Raw genomic sequence first — 19,931 nt, forward strand, 5'->3', positions numbered from 1 at the left:
CCCAACCAGATGCCAGATCCTCCACCTTGGACTTATAGCCTCTAAGACTGTGTGCCAATAAGTTTCCGTTTAGCACATCTTAACCAGTTTTATAGTATTTTATCACTGCAAGCCAAAGTTGACTTTGGTCCTGTGGTGGCACCAAGTGTGTGGTAGTGATAGGTCCAACCATGCTGCTAGTTGTTGGATGTAGACTTTGGGACTTTGATTAGGAAAGCAGGTGAATTTTTTTAAGATTTATTTATTCTATGTATGTGAGTTTATTGTATGTTGTCGTCTTCAGACTCACCAGAAGAGGGCATCGGATCCCATTACAGATGGTCATGAGCCACCATGTGGTTGCTGGGAATTGAACTCTGGAACCCTGGAATAGCAGTCAGTGCTCTTAATTTCTGAGGCAGCTGAATGTTTTAAGTGGGGCTTAATGGTCCATTTTAGTAGGAACATGGATGACAGTGGTGCTGAGGGCCGTGGGAAATGTGGGGCCCTCATGACAGTGGGGCCCCAACTCAGGCGGTTTCAGAGGACAAGTAGCCTAGTATTTAAGTGTATGTTGACCAACACCACCCTCGATGGCTGCCTGTTTACCCTGCGATGTCAAGCTGCTCTTTGGCAGAATGGCACCATTTGAAAGGATTGGGAGATTTGTTGGGGGAAGTGCGTCACTGGTGGTGGGCTTCGAGGGTTCAGAAGCCCAAACCAGGCTCGGTGTCGTGCCGTAGATGAGGGTGTAGTTCTTGACTCTGCTCCATTGTCTGCCTGCATGCAGCCATGCCTCCCGCTGTAACAATAGACTAAACCTCTGAAACTGTAACCAAGACCCAGCTAAATGCTTTCTCTTATAAGAGTTGCCGTGATCATGGCCTCTTCACAGTGGTACAACACGGACTAAGACAGATACCTTCATAAAAACATGACATTATCTTCCCACTCGTAGAAGAGTGGTTCAAGTGAGGGGACATTTTTGACTATGGAGGCAACTAGGTCTATTTTAGACTCAGATCACCCTTCCTATTGGCTATGGTTCATTGTTTGCATTTATAGCTTCAGCTTATTAAAAGACAGAACCGAAGCAGACTATCTGGTAAACGCACGATAAGAGAGTGTTTAAAATATAGCTTTCTCATTTTCTTTTTTATGTACACTTGTTTTATTCATAATTTGTCATGTTTGGGGTCACCAAGGTAATTCTAATGATAGTTGAAAATAACAGAAAAAAAAGTTTTACCTCAACTTAAAGCATCCACCGATCCAGCTCATCCAGTACAAGTCAGTGTTATAAAGGAACAGAAACAATGGTACGGTTTTCATAAATGTCTAGTTCATCATTGGTGGGTAGCACACTGGACAGTTAAATACGTTTAAATAATGTAGAGATAGCTTCACTTCGGCAGCACTAATCGCTAGATAACCGTCCAACTAGAAAGCAGCCGATAGGCGACTGTCTAAATATTTAAAATAGAACTCTTCCTTAAGCATCCTTTGATGTTATTACCTTTGGGGGAAGGAGGAGCCTGCTGGTCACATGGAAATATATCAAGGCCAAATCTTCTGATACCCATTCCCAGAGGTTCCTTTTAACTGAATTAAGCCTCCAACTCCAAGGCCTGCCCAAATTTGTGGCCTCCAGCATTCAAACTCTTCCCATCTACCAGAGCAGACAATAAAGGCTTCCCAGCAGGCCTCAGAGTCTGAGCAGAGACCACTCCAGCTAAGTGAGAGCTGTTGACCTCTGTAGAAATGGAAGCTGTGGGATCCAACTGCTATTTAGTGACAGTACCAGAACGACTGCAGTTGGGACGTGATGTCCAAGCAAGGCTTACTGAAGTATCAGAATCCTCACATGCCTTCTGGTAAACTGATCCTTCAAAATCTGTCCCAATATGGACATTCGTGTGGAGCCGGAAGTCCCCAGCCCTGTAGCTGACTGCAAAGTTAATCCTTTTTGTAACCAAAGACAGCTGACCCAGGGATAGCAGATCCAGGAAGATGAAAGTCAACATCATAGCCAAGATTTATGCATCTCCTCTCGTAAGCAGACTTGACTTTTTTTTACCACTTTTCTCTCTGTGTTTGATGAAAAGGTTGTATCATATGTCACTTTCTTTTTTTTTTTTTTTTCCGGGGCTGGGGACCAAACCCAGGGCCTTGCACTTGCTAGGCAAGTGCTCTACCACTGAGCTAAATCCCTAACCCCTCATATGTCACGTTCAAACCTTGATAAATCTGGTCTTTTGTGACCTCTGTCTGCCCCAGGGTGCTATTGGTGTTCCATTTCTCTGTGAAAGTCAGACCATACTCACAGCATGTGTACTTGGTCTCCAAGGTCCCACTGACTTTACCACACTGTAAGAGATGAGCCAGATGTTGAAAATTCCACACCCCGGCATGACGTTGTTTTCACATCCAGCTTTACCGACCCAAAGCCAAATCCTTTGTCGAAAATATCTCTGGCAGCTTTGCCAAGATCAGCTTAGGATGGAGGGGCTCACTTTGCCTGTGGGCATGTTCGGTCACAACGGTCAGCCATGACCTTGAGGAAAAGGTGATCTGTCCTGAGGCATGCTGTCACTCGCTGTGCTCGAAGCTGAGGCCACCCCTCCATGTGGAAGTTGTGCTGCAGTCACTGAGGCTGGAGGGAGAAGAGCTTCTTTTATTTTCTTCTTCACCTGTGGGCATGGGGATAACGACACTGACTTTAACTGAACATCCCTGGGATCTTTATATGCACTTCTTATTCCCAGTTCTGTGTCACTAGGCACACAGACATTGTGCTGATAATGAAAGAGTGGAACCCAGTGTACAGATGGAACTAAAAGGACCTGAGTTCAGTTCCCAGCACCCCAGCACATCAGGTGGCTCACGACTGCCTGCAACTCCAGCTTCAAGGGGATCTGTCTGCCTCTGCCATTTGTGAGCCCCTGCACTCGTGTGCATATACCTACACACAGATGCACACATACACATGATTAAAACATTAAAAATTTACTCGTGTGTGTACATCTGAATGAAGGTGACTAAGAAGGCCAAAAGATGGTATCAGATCCTCTGGGACAGGAATTAGAGGTTGTAAGCTATGGAAAGCCAGTGCTCCGGGCCAAGCTCAGGTTCTTAGCAAGACACAGTTTCTGATAAATTGATCCTTCAAAATCTGTCCCATGGTTGACATTTGTGTGTAGCTTGAACCATTTTTTTTTTTTTTTTTTTTTTTTTGTGGGGACCAACCCAGGGCCTTTTTTTAGGGAGCGCTCTACCACTGAACTAAATCCCCAACCCCAAGTCGAACCATTCTTAACCGCTGGATCATCCCTCCAGTCTTTGAAATTATTAGTTGCAATGGAACTTAAGAGCAGCGAACTTGGCATACGTCTGGAACATTTGCCTTACTGTAGTGTTGTCCAGTCTATCAGAGAAGCATGTGTGTTCACTAACAGTAGAGACAACAGCAGCCTTTAAGTAGAAGGTTACAGTCACAGGTGGTCATTAGGAGCAGCCGTGAGGCTTCGTTTGGTTTGCCGGAGTTCTGACACTGGAAGATGATGGCTCAGGTAGGGTTAACACTGCTGTGGTGAGACGCCATGACCAAAGCAACTCAGGGAGGAAAGGGCTTATTTTGCTCACAGTTCCACAGCATCAACGCAGTGAAGGCAGGAACTCAAGCAGGGCAAGGACCTGGAGGCAGGAGCCTTGGAAAGGGCACGAGGGGTGCTGCTTACTGGCCTGCTCCCCATGCCTTACTCAGTCTGCTTTCCAGTAGAACTCAGGACCGGCAGCCTGGAGATGGCACCACCCACCATGATCTGGGCCCTCCCACATCAATCGCTAATTAAGAAGATGCCCTACAGGCTTGCCTACAGCCCGGTCTTATGGAGGCATTTTCTCAATTGAGGCTCTGTCCTTTCTGAAGACTTTAGCTTGGAGCAAGTTGACATAGAACTGTTCCATACAGAGGATTTGTCCCTTTTCCTTCTTCACTGTCTCTTCCTTTCAGATGCTGGTTAGAGCCTCAAGTCTATTTTTTTTTCTTTTCTTTTTTTTTTTTTTTTTTTTCGGAGCTGGGGACCGAACCAGGGCCTTGCGCTTGCCATAGGCAAGCGCTCTACCACTGAGCTAAATCCCCAACCCCTAAGTCTATTTTGATGCTGTTTTAGATTTTTTTTTCTTTCTGTAAAGCATGCTGACACCCCTCCCCCTTGCTATATTGCTGCTTGCACAGACCTCCATGCGTGATCAAAAAGATAAGCCTTCTCATTTCCTCTTCTCCATTTTCCGCCTTTGGGCAGCTGCCAAGATTTACAGATGGCATACCCTGTGGTTTCGATTTGTTTTTGTTGTTGTTTGTTTTAACGCTAATGAAATTGTCCTGAGGTTAAAAATAAAAATTATGACTCTATCTCCTTCACCTTGATAAAGGCAGGATTGATGTGTAGTCCCTTGCCATATATTGCAGTTTAGATTAGATGGTTTTATATTGTTAATATCAATTAAATTGATTTATTTATATAACATTATAACACATTTATATTGCATATAAATATTTATATATTATAGATAATATAATACAATATACTGATTATTTAAGTTGAAATAAAATTATCTTGTATAGATGAATCACAGTGGGTGTTTGTAAATAGTGGGTTATTTTTGCATCCTTCTGTGGTTGAATCAGACTTACTACCTAATTCACACTATTACTATTGTGAAATATAAATGAATAACTAGTATAATTTTATTTTATAGTGCTCTGCAAATTCTTCACGAACCAAATATTCATGCATGCCTGTGAACTATATACATTTTTAGAAAATGTTGGTAACTAAAACTGTATATTTAATAGGAGAAAGCCTTGAGTGTGGCTCCTTGATTCTCTGAATCAGCAGAAGTTGGGGTGAGGTTCCAAAATTCTAGGGCCCTACCCCAGATTTACTTAGTTGTAACTGTTCAGTGAGAGACCTTAAGTGTTATGTTGCTATTTTGAGTTTATTTGTTTTTTAAAGTTTATCGGGTCAGGGTTTCTCTGTTTGCCTTGGCCGTCCTGGAACTAGATCTATAGCTGAGTCTGACAGAGATCCACCTGTCCTAAGCTCTTAAGAGCTGGAATTAAAGGCGTGTGCCACCACTGCCCAGCTGGCCCGAAGTGTTTTTTAACAGATGTCCCTGACGTCAGTTCCTAGACCCACAATAATCTGAGCTCCACTGCTGAGCATGGATGCCAGTAAAGGGAGTCTAGGTGTAAAAAACAGAAAATGCCCATTTATGTGTAATTATAGAGATATAAAAGGTGTAGGAATTCTGAGGTCCACATCACAATCTATGTAAAAAAAAAAAAAATTGGTGTAGGAATGCAAGAAAGGAGAGGGAGGTGGCAAAGGGAGCAGAAGAGGGTCAGCCCTTGATCTTGCCTAAGGAGGCAGCTCAAACCCTCCTTGGCATAGTTGGTGTACAAGCCTGCGGGTTAACCACAGGAAGAGGGACTGAGTGCTGGGAGGGCGCATGCTCCCTTTGTCTTCACCTAGCAGCCGTAGCCCTGAACCCCCTCGGGCTACTTTCTCTGATCCCGCCCAGGAGGAGACCAAGGGCGTGGTGCTGAGGCAGAACTGCTGTGTCCCAACTGCAGGAAAGCATTCTGCTTGCTGCCTGACAGCTCCTCTCTTTTGCTCCGCCTGACCGTGTTCTTTGGATCCAGCTCTGGCCACCGGAAGCAGGCACCCAGAGGAAGTTAGTGTCCTTCTCAGGGATGATGACCTGGGGCCACAGGACTGACCTCTTAAGGTAGGGAGAAGCAGGAGGCAGGCTGCAGAGAGCGAGCTGGGCAGAGGCCGTGGGTGCTGCAGCCACCGCAGCCCTAACACACTTGGCTTTCTCCTCATAGATGAGGGTCCCTACAGGGAACAGCTTGACCCGGCATGGAAATACAGTTGGAAAAACGGGATAAATGAGTTGTATTGGAAGAGATGGCTTAGCGTTAAGGGCTCTTGCGGCTCTTCGGAAGGACCCCGGTTCATGACCTACATGAACAGGTAACTCTGGATAACTCCAACTCCAGGGCACGGCGCCCTCTTCTGGCTTCTGAGGACACCAGGCGTGCACATGCAGATAGGTAGGCAAAATTCCTACAAAAGCAAACTGAATAACCCAGACGAAAACTTTAAAAAGTGAGTTGAACATAAACGAGTTGTGCTAAAATGGCTGTGAGTGAGTAAAGGCTACAGTTGTTTTTTGCTACTTTTTGAGTGATTGCTTTTGTGAGGAAAATAGACCTCCAAGCCATAAGAGGGTCTGCAGGTTAGTTAAGGTATGTGATGTCATTGATGAAATAACTTAGTTATGTTTGAATTGATGTAGTTGGAAATGCTGAAATAATTATTTAGACTATGACTCTGGAAATAAGATATGACTAGTGGGGGTTGGGGATTTAGCTCAGTGGTAGAGCGCTTGCCTAGCAAACACAAGGCCCTGGGTTCGGTCCCCAGCTCCGAAAAAAAGAAAAAAAGAGAAGATATGACTAGTGGGTCATTACGGGTAACGATAACTGTCCTTCATCCACTATAGGCAATAGATGGATGTGCCAAGGATTCTCATACCCAGGTCTGGTTTTCATATATCTTATCCTTACCAAAGAGCATGACCTAGTGGAAATGAAGAGAAATGGCAACTTGAAAAGAACTGGAGTTTGTGCAATTTTATAGCATGTTAGCGTCATTCCTGATGTTAGGTGGATTCTTAGGCGACCTCTTTTCTTCAGAGGGGAACTAGTGATGGGCAGTGTGCACATGTTTCATTGACCTTTTAAATTCATCTCTTGATCCTTTATTAACTAAAAAATCCCTTTTGGCTCTTGGGTTTTTATAAGAGTTATCAGTCTTTTCTTTTTCTTTTAAAGATTTATTTATTTATTATATAAGTACACTGCCGCTGTCTTCAGACACACCAGAAGAGGGCATCAGATCTCATTACAGAGGGTTGTGAGCCACTATGTGGTTGCTGGGATCTGGACTCGGGACCTCTGGAAGAGTACTCTTAACCACTGAGCCATTTCTCCAGCCCCGGTTATCAGTCTTATATAGAAGAAATAACTCATCACTTTCCATCTCATGTATTTTGTCTTATTTATTGATTTTGTTATCTGACAGATTTCATACATGTACAATGTATTCTGATGCCTCTGACTCCAACCTCTCTCATCTCCTCCCTCCATCACTAACAATCCCTTTCTGGGTTTCAAAACCTTAGGCCCATTTCTTTTAACCACTGCCACATGTGTGACAATTGAATTTAAACTACCCACTGGAGCCTGGTGATGTCATCAGTAAGCACATGACTGAAGGCTTTCCCTCTCCCCGTGTCTATCTGTATCAAATAGTGGAGCAGTGACCCCCACCCATCCATTCATGCTTGACTGCTGATGGGCTCGTCCTTGTATAGACCCTGTGCAGACATCAGCAGCTGCTCCGAGTTTGTGTTGCAATGGTTGTATCTTGCTCAGGAGATGATATCTTACAGCCCTCCGCCTTGCCTTCTGGTCCTCACATTCTAAGGCTGTGTGAAGAAGCCTTATGAAAGTTCACTAAATTTTAAGCTGGGTATTGTAGAACAAGGAAAAAGTTAAATAGAGATACTCCACAACAGTGAACTGTATTGCTTCCAGAGGACATGGGCTGTAGAATAAAAATCTCAGTGGCAGGCATGGGATAATACCTTCCTATGAGTTATTGGCCCCAAAGAATCCCCAAATGACACAAATTATTGCCATCACTCTTGGCTGTGTACCATATCCAGATAGTAAGACATTGTGCTGAAGACACTACTTGCTTCAGATGCAAGATACAGAGAAAACAAGCTTGTCTGACCAGGAAACTCTGACGGTGCCGTGCGGGCTGCTGGGGAGAAAGAACTTCAGTGGCCTGACACAATGCTGACCTCCGTGACCCAGGGTGTCTATTGCTGTGAGGAAACAATCCAAAAGAAAGTTGGGGAGAAAATCGCCCATCTGCCTCACACTTCCACATCATAATCATCATTAAATCAAGTCAGGAAGGAACTCAAGCAGGGCTAGAATCTGCTGGCAGGAGCTGATGCAGAGCCCATGGATTGATGCTGCTCACTGGCTTGCTCCTCCTGGCTTGCTCAGTTTGCTTTAAGTCCCAGGACCATCAGTCCAGGGATGGCACCACCTACAATGGGCCAGGCCCTTTAGCCTTACAACCTTACAGCCAGAACTTATGGAGGCCTCTTCTCAACTGAGATAACTCAGATTGTGCCAATACACCTTGCATGTTAAAATTCTAAAGTACCTGGCAAGGTTTTACCTACCAGCACAATGGTGGCAAGATTGCTTATGAGAATGACCAACTACTCTCTTGATTGGATATAAGGCTTGCTCCACAGGATAGAATTCATAACTGTATTGTAAACAAGGCCAAATGCCATGGCTAGGGAAATCATTGGCCTAAGGGGGATCCTGTTGATATAACTATTTCTTTTCTTGTTCTTTTTTTTTTCCTTTGGGAAGGGAAGAAGTCAAAGTATCTCTATTTGCAGATGATGTGGAATATGCATAAGTGACTAAATGTTTCACCACAAAAGTCCTACAGCTGATAAAAACTTTCAGCAAATTAGCAGAATCCAAAATTAACTCACAGAAATCAGTAGCCATCCTAAATAAAAATGACAAACGAACTGAGAAATTGGGGTAACAATACCTTTCACAACAGCCTCAAGTCATATAAAATATCCTGGGGTAACTCACCAAGCACAGTAAAGAACTCATCTCTTAATATCTTTGGGTTGTAAAGTGAATAAATAAATAATTTTTTAAAAGAAAAGAACCAAAACCATCAGTATAGGACAAAACACATAAACATAGAGAAAGAGCCCAAGAAAAGTCACAAAAACCAGAGACCCTCTTGTTTGGTGACTCAAGAATCCCATAAAAACACAAAACCAGAAGCGAGAGACCTGTAGGAAGAGGGAGGGAGAGAAAGAAAGAAAGAAAGAAAGAGAGAAAGAGAAATAATAATTATTTCTCTTGTCTTAGGGTTGGTTTTACTGCTGTGAACAGACAACATGACCAAGGCAATTTTTTTTTTTTTTTTTTTTTTTTATTAACTTGAGTATTTCTTATGTACATTTGAGTGTTATTTCCAGGCAAAACAAGTGTTATTCCCTGGGGGGTTCAGGGCTTCCCTTCCACTGGTGTCTAGTTCAGTGGTTTGCTGCTGGCTTATTCTGGTTGCCTCTGTATTTGCTGTATTCTGGCTGTGTCTCTCAGGATCGATCACATCCGGCTCCTGTCGGTCTGCACTTCTTTGCTTCATCCATCTTGTCTAATTGGGTGGCTCTATATGTATGGGCCACATGTGGGGCAGGCTCTGAATGGGTGTTCCTTCAGTTTCTGTTTTAATCTTTGCCTCTCTCTTCCCTGCCAAGGGTATTCTTGTTCCCCTTTTAAAGAAGGAGTGAAGCCTTCACATTTTGATCATCCGTCTTGAGTTTCATTTGTTCTAGGCGACCAAGGCAATTCTTATAAGGACAACATTTAATTGGGGCTGGCTTACAGGTTCAGAAGTTCAGTCCATTAAAAGATTTTTTAAAAATTTGTGTGTGTGTGTGTGTGTGTGTGTGTGTGTGTGTGTGCATGCGCGCACATGTGTGTGTGTATAGTCTATGAATATATTTATGTTCAGGTGTGTGTGGCCATACATGGGCATTTGGAGGCTAGAGACATCTGTTTTGTGTTTTTTTTTTAACCTCTTTCTACCTTGTTATCAAGGCAGGATCTCTCTCACTGAACCTTAAGCTTACAGTTTTGGTCTGGATGGTTAGTAAGCTGTGGAATCTGCCGGTCTCTGCTCCACAATGGTGCTGTTACAGTGCTATACAGCATTTCCTCTGAGATAAAACATTTCATTGGGAGGTAACCTGGTTAAGACTTAAGATACTCTAAAAGGGAGGGGAAACATTCTGTCCTGCAGTAAATCTCCTTACAACCCAGGAAGTAAACAACTAAGAAGCTTCAAGAAGTCCCTGAAACTGATCAGTTACATTAGGCCCCAACGTGTCCAATTTTATATAACAGGAAGTACTGCTGAGATACACACTCAGACCAGCTGAACTTCAACTCATCTGCTTAAAGGAGACATTCTCCAACTCTTATAGCTGTGAGTTATGGGATGAGCTCTAGGCTTCCAGCTTTTGTTATCCATTGTGTGTGTGTGTAGGGGAGTGCTTTACATGAAACAGTTGCCTTTGAGTCACCCCTGTATGTAACCCACCAACCATATTCTTGTAAGTAATCCAACAAATCTAACGTTCACTGTTGAGGACTTGGCTGATGCAAGGCTTTCTCTAAGACCTTGATATAAAGAGAAGGAACACAACTCTTCTAAAACCAGGATGCTCGGTGGAGCTGGCAATGGCCTAGAGCCTGGTCCCTGTGGCAGCTGTGGCTTCTCATTGTAAGACCCTAACTCTTCCCACCTTATAGGGCTGTAGTTACCAGTCCTACAGCCTCTGTGTGCCCAGCCTGTAATGTTCTTGAGATACTGTTTGTTCCCTCTGCCACTCTGCTCGATTAGCTTCCTGCTGAATTTATCCTGTTGTCCGATAGTTTCTCCTCTGGAAATAGTGTACAAGATGCTGTACTTCTGAGCAACCTTTCTTGGCATGCGACGTAGCTTGGCAAGACTTTCTGATCCCAATCTTATCTGTTCCCTTGTCTTCTGGTTTCCTACTCTCCTCCCCCCTACCCTGGACATGTCACTGAAGAAAGGCCAGGTCAGTTCAGTGTGATCCTTGCTTTGAGCTTTCACCAATCTCAGGGGTAGGGATATTCTTCATGTCTTCCCAGGAACACCATCACACTACATACATGGATGTGCATATTTTTATGTTGATCCTGGGGATTGTAAGTCAGCAAGGGCTCTTACCCACAGAACTATTTCCTCAGTCCCTTGTGTGTTTTTATACATTTTATTCTTTTCAGATAGCAAAAAAAAATTTCTTATGGCATTTTCAAACATAATTTCTCATTATCAATACTTCACCCTGCCCTCTTTCCCCTCATCTCCTTGCCTCTCCCTGTCCCTTGCCACCCCAGTCCCTTGCCACCCTGGTTGCCTCCTTTCTGATCTCATGTCACATGTGTTATACTATCCTGCCCCCATTACTTAACACAACCTTTCCATCTCCCATATCCTCTTTATAATTTGCAGCCCGTAGCCACACTCACTCACAATCTGTAACATATATGTAAACATTAAAAGCAAGTATTCCCAGGGCTTGGAGATAGATGGCTCAGATATTAAGAACTCTTGCTGCCGGGGCTGGAGAGATGGCTCAGCGGTTAAGAGCACCGACTGCTCTTCCAGAGGTCCTGAGTTCAAATCCCAGCAACCACATGGTGGCTCACGACCATCTGTAAGGAGATCCGATGCCCTCTTCTGGTGTATCTGAAGATAGCTACAGTGTACTTATATATAATAAATGAATAAATAAATCTTTTAAAAAAAAAAAAAAGAACTCTTGCTGCCTTTGAGAGGGAGAATTTGAAAGAGCCAGAGTTGGGGTCAATCAAAGGCCAGTGGGAAAATTCCACCACAAACCCCCAAGCACAAAGACCCCTACCTAAAAGGGAGGGCAGGGCCAGCTTTTTTTAAAGATTTATTTTAGGGGTTGGGGATTAGCTTTATTTATTATATATAAGTACACTGTAGCTGTTCAGACACACCAGAAGAGGGCATCAGATCCCATTACAGATGGTTGTGAGCCACCATATGGTTGCTGGGATTTGAACTCAGGACCTTTGGAAGAGCAGTCAGTGCTCTTAACCACTGAGCTATCTCTCCAGCCCCGCATAATTTTTCTTAAATGCATATGTTCTCAGGACTGACCACTTGGTATTGGATACTTAATGGGTGTCCTCTTCCCTGCGGAAGACTATTTCTCTTGTCAGCTTTCCTTAGTTGCCTGTTGTTCTTCATGTGGGCCAGAGGGCACGTGGGCTTTCCCCCGCCCACCCTGGCATATCTGTTAGTGTCCCTTGTTCAGCTCATGCCTGGGCAGCCATGTTGATGAGACTTCATAGGTGTGGCTTCATATTGAAGGTTATCTTAAATTTTATATTTAGTAAAATAACGCTCAGGTTCAAGGAGAATGGTCTCAGAAAACCACTTTTTCTGTTATTTTCTTGGTGGAAATAGCTCATTGTTTAAATATACAGTGATAGATTTTTCAGTGAAGTCAGAAATGTAGTCAGGGAACTTCATAGTAACAGATGGGACAAAATATGTGCTCTGATAGCTCTGTTCTCAGGGAAAGGACATTGTGCATATGATATCATGTGTAATAACCTATTCTGTCAAAATCACTACTGTGTGTATGCTTAGTGTACACATTAGTGTGTTCCATGTATGCCATGGTACATGGATGGAGGTAGAGGGCCGTTGGGGGGAACTGGTCCTCTCCTTCCACCATAGGTTCAATAGATCAAACCCGAGTCACCGACTTTTATGGCAAAGTGCTCTTGGCAGCTGAGCCAGCTGCTGACCTGGCTCAGTGACCTAGCAGATGCTGGATGACACAGCGCGGAACGTGACTTCGTCCTGGAATTCCGTGACATAGTGTTGCTATGGTTATGTGGTCATGTATTGTAATGCTTCGGTTCTGAATTTCAGTGCGTTGTGAGGCTTCTCAGCATACACTTGGGACAGTGCAGAATTGTCTACTTCGGTTTGCTCGAGATTTCCCAATGGGAGGCAGATGCTCCTGTGAAGGTAACACTCACCTTTGACTGTCATCCCTCAACATATATTGTTCAAATAATTTCCCCTTTAATATATACAGATTTTGATTATGCTTTATAGTTTTATTATATAACTTATTTATTTGATTCATCAAGTTTTCCATAGATATTCCTTGGTATATTTACAGGAATTTTATGGCGTACATATACTTGAGACAATATATATTGAGTAGCCCTGGCTATCCTGGAAGTCACTATGTAGACCAGGCCGACCTCAGCCACACAGACAGATGACTGTGTCTGCCTCCTGAGTGCTGGGGATCAAGGCGTGTGCCACAATACCCAGCTACTGTATGTTACGATTATATGTATTGAAATATATCTCATAAAACTGGAGGGGCTCCAAAATGTTGATGTTTTGAGGTATTTTTCATAATTATGTACCTATATCTTTATTTTTTAACACTGTCTGTGTTACATCACAGTTTCATCTCCTCTGAAAGATGTATAAATGCAGGGAATTATGGACATGTTTTCATTTTTGTCAAGGTTCACAGGATTCGTACTTTCTGTATTTAATTAAACTGAAAACATATTTTATGTGAATCACTAGAAAGCAAAATCGTAGTTCATTTTCCATCCCACTGCCCTCCGGAGGTAAGCATTTTCAAGAATGGAAACCGCTTTTCCAACAAGAAATCACTGTTTCAGCATGTAAGAAGTGAGAATGAGATCAATCATCAAGACCGATGACTAAGAACATATGTATTTAATATTGATTTATATCCAGCAGTGAGTAAATACTGTACATGCATTCAGTAATGACCAAACTAGTCTTCACATAGACTTGTAACACTGAAAAGATGTAGTAGCTACACATGTTTTCACGTGCCATGTGGCTGAGACCTCCTGAGCTTTCATTTTGAGCTCTTTCAAGAAGTTGAACTATAGGCTTTCCATTTTGGTGCAAATAGCTAAATGTGGAGGCCCTCATATTTGTGAAGCATTGATACTGTAAGGTGGGGACTTCCAGGGGTTGCAATGCTAGATGTTTTACTATAGAATGTTCATCCACCTGCCATTCTGGGCTGTATGTCACTGAAACAAGTCTTCACAGTTAGACAACTGGAAGATTGAAGAGAACAACACTGACTTTACTTTAGGAGTGGACACTGAGTGCATACTCAGGCATTCCCGTTAGATGTTTAACTGACTCTGTCTATCCTGAGTCTGGATAAAATGAAAATGGCTGCTTACATTCCAAGCAGGCATATGTCATAGAAGAACAATGGTTTAGAAATTTGGAATCCAAGGTCTGACTCAGACTAAGCTGGGAGGACGTCGGCAGTACATTTTCCACACAAATAACCTTCCTCATACCCAATGGCACAGATACACACACCCTTGTCCCTATGTTCAGTAACTCACACACCCAACAGTGTAGGCACACATGTCCTCGCCCTGAGTTCATAACTCACACACCAACAGCACAGACACACACATCCTTGTCTACACTTTATGTACACCCCCAGGGCTGGGATCAAAGACAGATAGTGACGAAAGTACCCAGACTCTTCTGTTCTTTGGTGGAAGAGCCAAGATGGGAGCCCAGATTGTGGTCCTGATGCTGATACTCTGAACCGTTGACCCGGCTCATCATTCAGCTGTGAGGTCTCTAGTCACCACAGAAGATGGTCTATCATTTGTGCAACTGTCTTGATTTCTAACAGCCTTGAGAAATCCTATACAATATGCACCTCATGAGGTGGAACCCATGCTCACAAACCCCAGGGGCAGGTATTGTAGCATAAATGTCAAAGTTAATCACAGTCATTGTGTGCAAAGCACATAAACACATGGTTTTTGTTAGTTCACCAAAACTGGGGGTTGGGGCATGCATGTTTTGGGAGTCCTGGATCAGCCCACACATCTGTCCTAAAGTCAGTCAGGATTGAGATGTCCTTTAGTGATAATGGAGACTGACACTATATGAGTGCACAGTTCATGACAGTGACACATAAAAACACACTGCCACTACAGTGCTAACAATGCATCAACGTCCTGGCATTTCTGATGTAGAGTTGGGTAAGTAAGTCTGGTGGTCAGTAAGGTCCAGACCCCCATTTGGTCAGAAATTGAACATCTATTCACACAATGCACACAAATAGATGGCATAGCAAAAGAAGACCAGAGGAGAATAAAATAATGTATCGGACTGGAGAGATGGCTCAGTGGTTAAGAGCACTGACTGCTCTTCCAGAGGTCATGAGTTCAATTCCCAGCAACCACATGGTGGCTCACAACCATCTGTAATGAGATCTGGTGCCCTCTTCTGGCCTGCAGCCACATATGCAGGCAGACAGTCCCTTCAACCATTCAATAATGGTATGAAAGGATGAGTGTATGACTTATATTATCTTGTGCCTGCTACTAAGTGACTGACCTATGACAATGAGTACACTATCAAATTTAGATTCCTATATGCTATGATAAATACAAACTGTGAGTGTGATGTGTGTATGTGTGCACATGCCGTGCATGTGTGTGCACACAAGTGTGAGTTTGTGGGCATTAAAATGGGTTGAAAGATAAATAGAAAGCAGTGCCAATTCTCTTGGTCTTTAGAATGACTGAAAACGGTAGAGCTCTCATTTAACCATACAACTTATTTTAGTGTTTTTACCCAGTTGGAGATGGGTTGGTTGTTTCACACTGCTTTAGGTTCCCATTACTTAGAAGGTCAAAAACACTGTCCCCCACTTTTCTTCTATTCTCAGTCCTTTTCCCATCAAGCACAATGGTCCAGTATTAGCCCAGTCATACTTGCTTATCAACTATAACCATTCTGAAGCAAAGAGCTCTGGGTAATTCAAGCAGTACCATGTTCTGACTGTTATTTTGTGTCTTCCTAGTTCTTCCAGTTGACTTCCAGATAAAGGCCTCAAAAGGTGAGGAGGCAAAGTCATCTAAGGTAAGATGATCATCCCATTAAGATAGAAAGGCTATGTTCATAAAACTGTTGTTTCTAAATGACAGCATATTTGAGTAATAAAAATCATAGGCACTGTAGATATTAGGGTATTCACTTAGGAAGAGGTAGGAAAGTCATCCCCGACTCATAAAGGTGTACCAGATGTCAGTTTCAGATGTAGTTTAGGAGGTCATTTCCTCTTGAGTAAATGTTTCTTTCTAGATGTGATGTTGTATAATGTTCAATCAAAAAGTAACAGACATGTTATTCATGAAGAACTTGTATTTTGCATCCCCCGGGAACTCTATTTCTTGCTGCAGACCCAGGGTCCCACCAACCTTCTCAGTTTCTTTTCTAGTTCATCACCACTCCATTGTGTCAGCTGCCTACTTGCAGAAACACATTATACCAAAGGACCCCAGTGGGCACACTGGGCTGAAACTTGGGTGGTTTTCACTATCCTACCTGTCCTGTGTCCTGTTTCTCCAGGATTAATCTTGCTGCAGCATGCTAACAGAAAGAAGTCACTCCTCCCACCCCACCTCAACTCCCTGGGCATTCTGCTGCTTGGTATAGATCAAGGCTCCCTGCAGCTCTTTCCTGCTGCTCCTCTCAGCCTTTCCTTCTGGCCCATCTCCATCTGTCTGTGTCACCTGATGACCTGCAGAATCATGCTGTCCCAGGACCATACAGCCACCACACTTGTCTAGTATCCAGAGTGGATATCAGTGCCAAAGAATAGAACACATACCCAACAAAGACAAGAATGGATACTTACCATAGTCTGGGCCTAAGTGTTTCTTTTCTCTAAATTGTAGGTGGCGTCAAGGAAGAAAAGTACTTGTACGTATCATGGGATGGGTTTCCTAAGGTCTTTTTGGGATAAGAATTGTATAACTCTTGTTTGTCTTTTCTCAGATACACAACTGTGATCTCAGCCACCTACTGATGATTGGGACTTTATTTAAAACAAAACAAAACAAAACAAAACAAAAACAAAAACAGAATCTCAAGGAACATATCCTGGCCCTTTGTGTACTGTGCAAACATTCAGTTGTGATCGTCTTGATTGGTCGTGAGATTTTGTACATCAGGATGTGTCTATATCTTTTTCTCCAAAACAGATATGCCAAACACTTAACCCTGTTTTCAGTGTTCACTCAATGAAATATCAGAGTGCACATTCTCCCTACATTAATTAGCTCAGACCTCACCACAGTTATGTTTGGGGTTTTTCTATCTCTGTGAACTCCTCCATAGAATAGTCAACTGACACAAAGAGGTGAGTGCCCCACATTCAGAATCCTGGGATCCACATTACATATGCAAACGTGATCCACTATAGATGCTGTGAACTAAAATGTCCATGTGTCGCTTCATTAAAACATCCTTAGCCACTGTAGAAGGGTTCTAGTTTCCCATGTATACCTGGAGGAAGTCAATCCTCCAGAGATCCCAAACAGAATTATGACTACTGCACGGTCATAAGCCCCATGGTGCAGGCATTCTCAAGTGTGAATGACAGAAAAAGGCCACATGTGCTGGGAGGTGGCTCCAGTGGTAGAGTGCCGGCCTGTCACATAGGAGGCCCTGTCTTTGATCATCAGCTCTGTATAAACAGGATCACTGACACACAGACCTGTAATCCTAGCACTCCAAAAGTGGAAATGGGGGTTAGGAGTTCCAGGTTATCAGTAACCTCTGGATCTTCCTGGCCAGCCAAAGCTGGTACAGAGTCCCTGTCTGACAATAACATAACAAAATGGGGAGATAGGCACAGAAGGTAAAAATGAGAAATAGCCTTTAATCAGATCCTCAATCCGCTGATGCGAGAGATTGCATGTTTGTAATAATTGGTCGTCTTCTGCATGCAGGTTCTAGTGAGAAGTCATGAAAGGCTTTACTAGTATAGAGGCTGACCATCAGGTGTTACCCCATGCTCATTAACTCTGTGTTATATCAGTACTGTGCCAGCATCTCATCCATTTAGACTGACATTTACCTATACTGACCTTATAATGCATGTTTTTTTTAAAGATTTATTTATTTATTAATATAAGCACACTGTAGCTGTCTTTAGACATACCAGAAGAGGGCATCCGATCCCATTAGAGATGGTCATGAGCCACCATGTGGTTGCTGGGAATTGAACTCAGGACCCCTGGAAGAGCAGCCAGTGCTCTTAACCACTGAGCCATCTCTCCAGCCCCTATAATGCATGTTTTAAGTGTGCATTCACTCATCCATTAGCTTCTGGAACTCCTATTCTGAATCAAACAAGTGTACTTGATGAGATCAAATATTTAAAGACAGAACAATGCACTCATTCTCCTCTTTTAAATTACCATTCTACTAGCCTAACTCTTTTTGTTGTCAATACAATCTATTTTCAGCTCTGGCAAGAGGACTAAATTTTAAGAAAAAATGGCTGCGACACAGTGCTGTAGTTTCAGTAGAACATCCAAATGAAGAAGTCTGCAGCACTCTTTTGGAGGTATTGTGGAAATTTAAAATTAGTTTATTGTTCACTCTGTAGATCCACTGTATCCCACAGTTCACTGTGTAGATCCACTGTATCCCACAGTTCACTGTGTAGATCCACTGTACCCCACAGTTCACTCTGTAGATCCACTGTACCCCACAGTTCACTATGCAGATCCACTGTATCCTACAGTTCACTGTGTAGATCCACTGTACCCCACAGTTCACTGTGTAGATCCACTGTACCCCACAGTTCACTCTGTAGATCCACTGTATCCCACAGTTCACTCTGTAGATCCACTGTATCCCACAGTTCACTCTGTAGATCCACTGTATCCCACAGTTCACTCTGTAGATCCACTGTATCCTACAGTTCACTGTGTAGATCCACTGTACACCACAGTTCACTATGTAGATCCACTGTACCCCACAGTTCACTGTGTAGATCCACTGTATCCTACAGTTCACTCTGTAGATCCACTGTACCCCACAGTTCACTCTGTAGATCCACTGTATCCCACAGCTCACTCTGTAGATCCACTGTACCCCACAGTTCACTGTGTAGATCCACTGTACCCCACAGCTCACTCTGTAGATCCACTGTATCCCACAGTTCACTCTGTAGATCCACTGTACCCCACAGTTCACTGCTTGGATTCCACTATCCCACATGGAAAAGGAATATAGCACCTTTTAATGTGTGAATATTAATTTCCTAGCTCAAGAGAACTATGTCATAGCATTTAAAGAGATATTTATGAATGAATTTAAAGGGTCTGACCAGATAGTTCAGTGGTTTAGAGCACTGGCTGCCCTTACAGAGAATGTGGATTTGCTCCAAAGCACCCACATTTTGGCTCATGTCCATCTGGAACTTTCTACCCTCCACAGGTACCAGGAATGCATGAGCCACAGACATAGGTGCAGGCAGCACACATGTACATGTAAAATGCATTTCTGTATCCATTTTTTCTCTTTGAATGATAAGGAGCACAGGAAATCTGAGGCTGACCTTGTGTCAGATAGTGTGGCTTCTCCTGCTGTTGACAGCAGTGTGTGTGCGAGGGCCACTGTCTTCTCACTGTCTTCCAGACAGCAATAGCTGAACAGGCCAAACAGTGACAAGAAGATGCAGGGTGACTGTGAGGGACCTGTAGAGCAAGGAGGGGCTGACAGGTGATGCATTCCTAGTCTGATTCCATGGAAGTGTCTAGGAGCACCGAGGAACTTGGCCAGTGGCAAAATGTGAGGCCTTAATGTAAGAAGATGTGTTCTCCAGGTCTTACAACCATAGATGTCTTAATAGGAACTATTACTCTACCCAGTGTTCTGGGGTTCACCTGACTCTGTGGATCAACACTGCGGTTGGAGCATCCTGGAAAGCAGTGCCATCCCTGCTTTGGTAGTGGACACTTAGCTTAAAGGGTTTTTTTTTTTTAGTATTTTTGCTAATTTATTTCATCCATGTGAATGTTTGCCCACATGGTAGCATGTGTACCACATGCGTGCTTTGTGCCTATGGAGAGGATGGAACCGAACCCCCTGAACTGGACTTTGAGATAGTTGTGAACCTCTGTGTGGCTGCTACAAACTGAACCTTGGTCCTCTGCAAGACTAAGTGCTTTAAGCGTCAAGCCACCTCTCCAGCCCTATTCAAGACATTTTTAGCTGACTTTGTCTAATCTGAGCCTGCTTGAAGTCGACCCAGTGCATGTTGGACATGTAGGCACTCGTCCT

At 43.3% G+C, this 19,931-nt stretch overlaps 1 pseudogene; it reads right to left on the reverse strand.

Moving 5' to 3' along the window:
• Positions 1 to 1,586: 1,586 nt before the first annotated feature.
• Positions 1,587 to 18,866, reverse strand: LOC116908179 (annotated as a pseudogene).
• Positions 18,867 to 19,931: the final 1,065 nt, after the last annotated feature.

Source organism: Rattus rattus, chromosome 8, assembly GCF_011064425.1.
Source record: "Rattus rattus isolate New Zealand chromosome 8, Rrattus_CSIRO_v1, whole genome shotgun sequence".
NCBI lineage: Eukaryota > Metazoa > Chordata > Mammalia > Rodentia > Muridae > Rattus > Rattus rattus.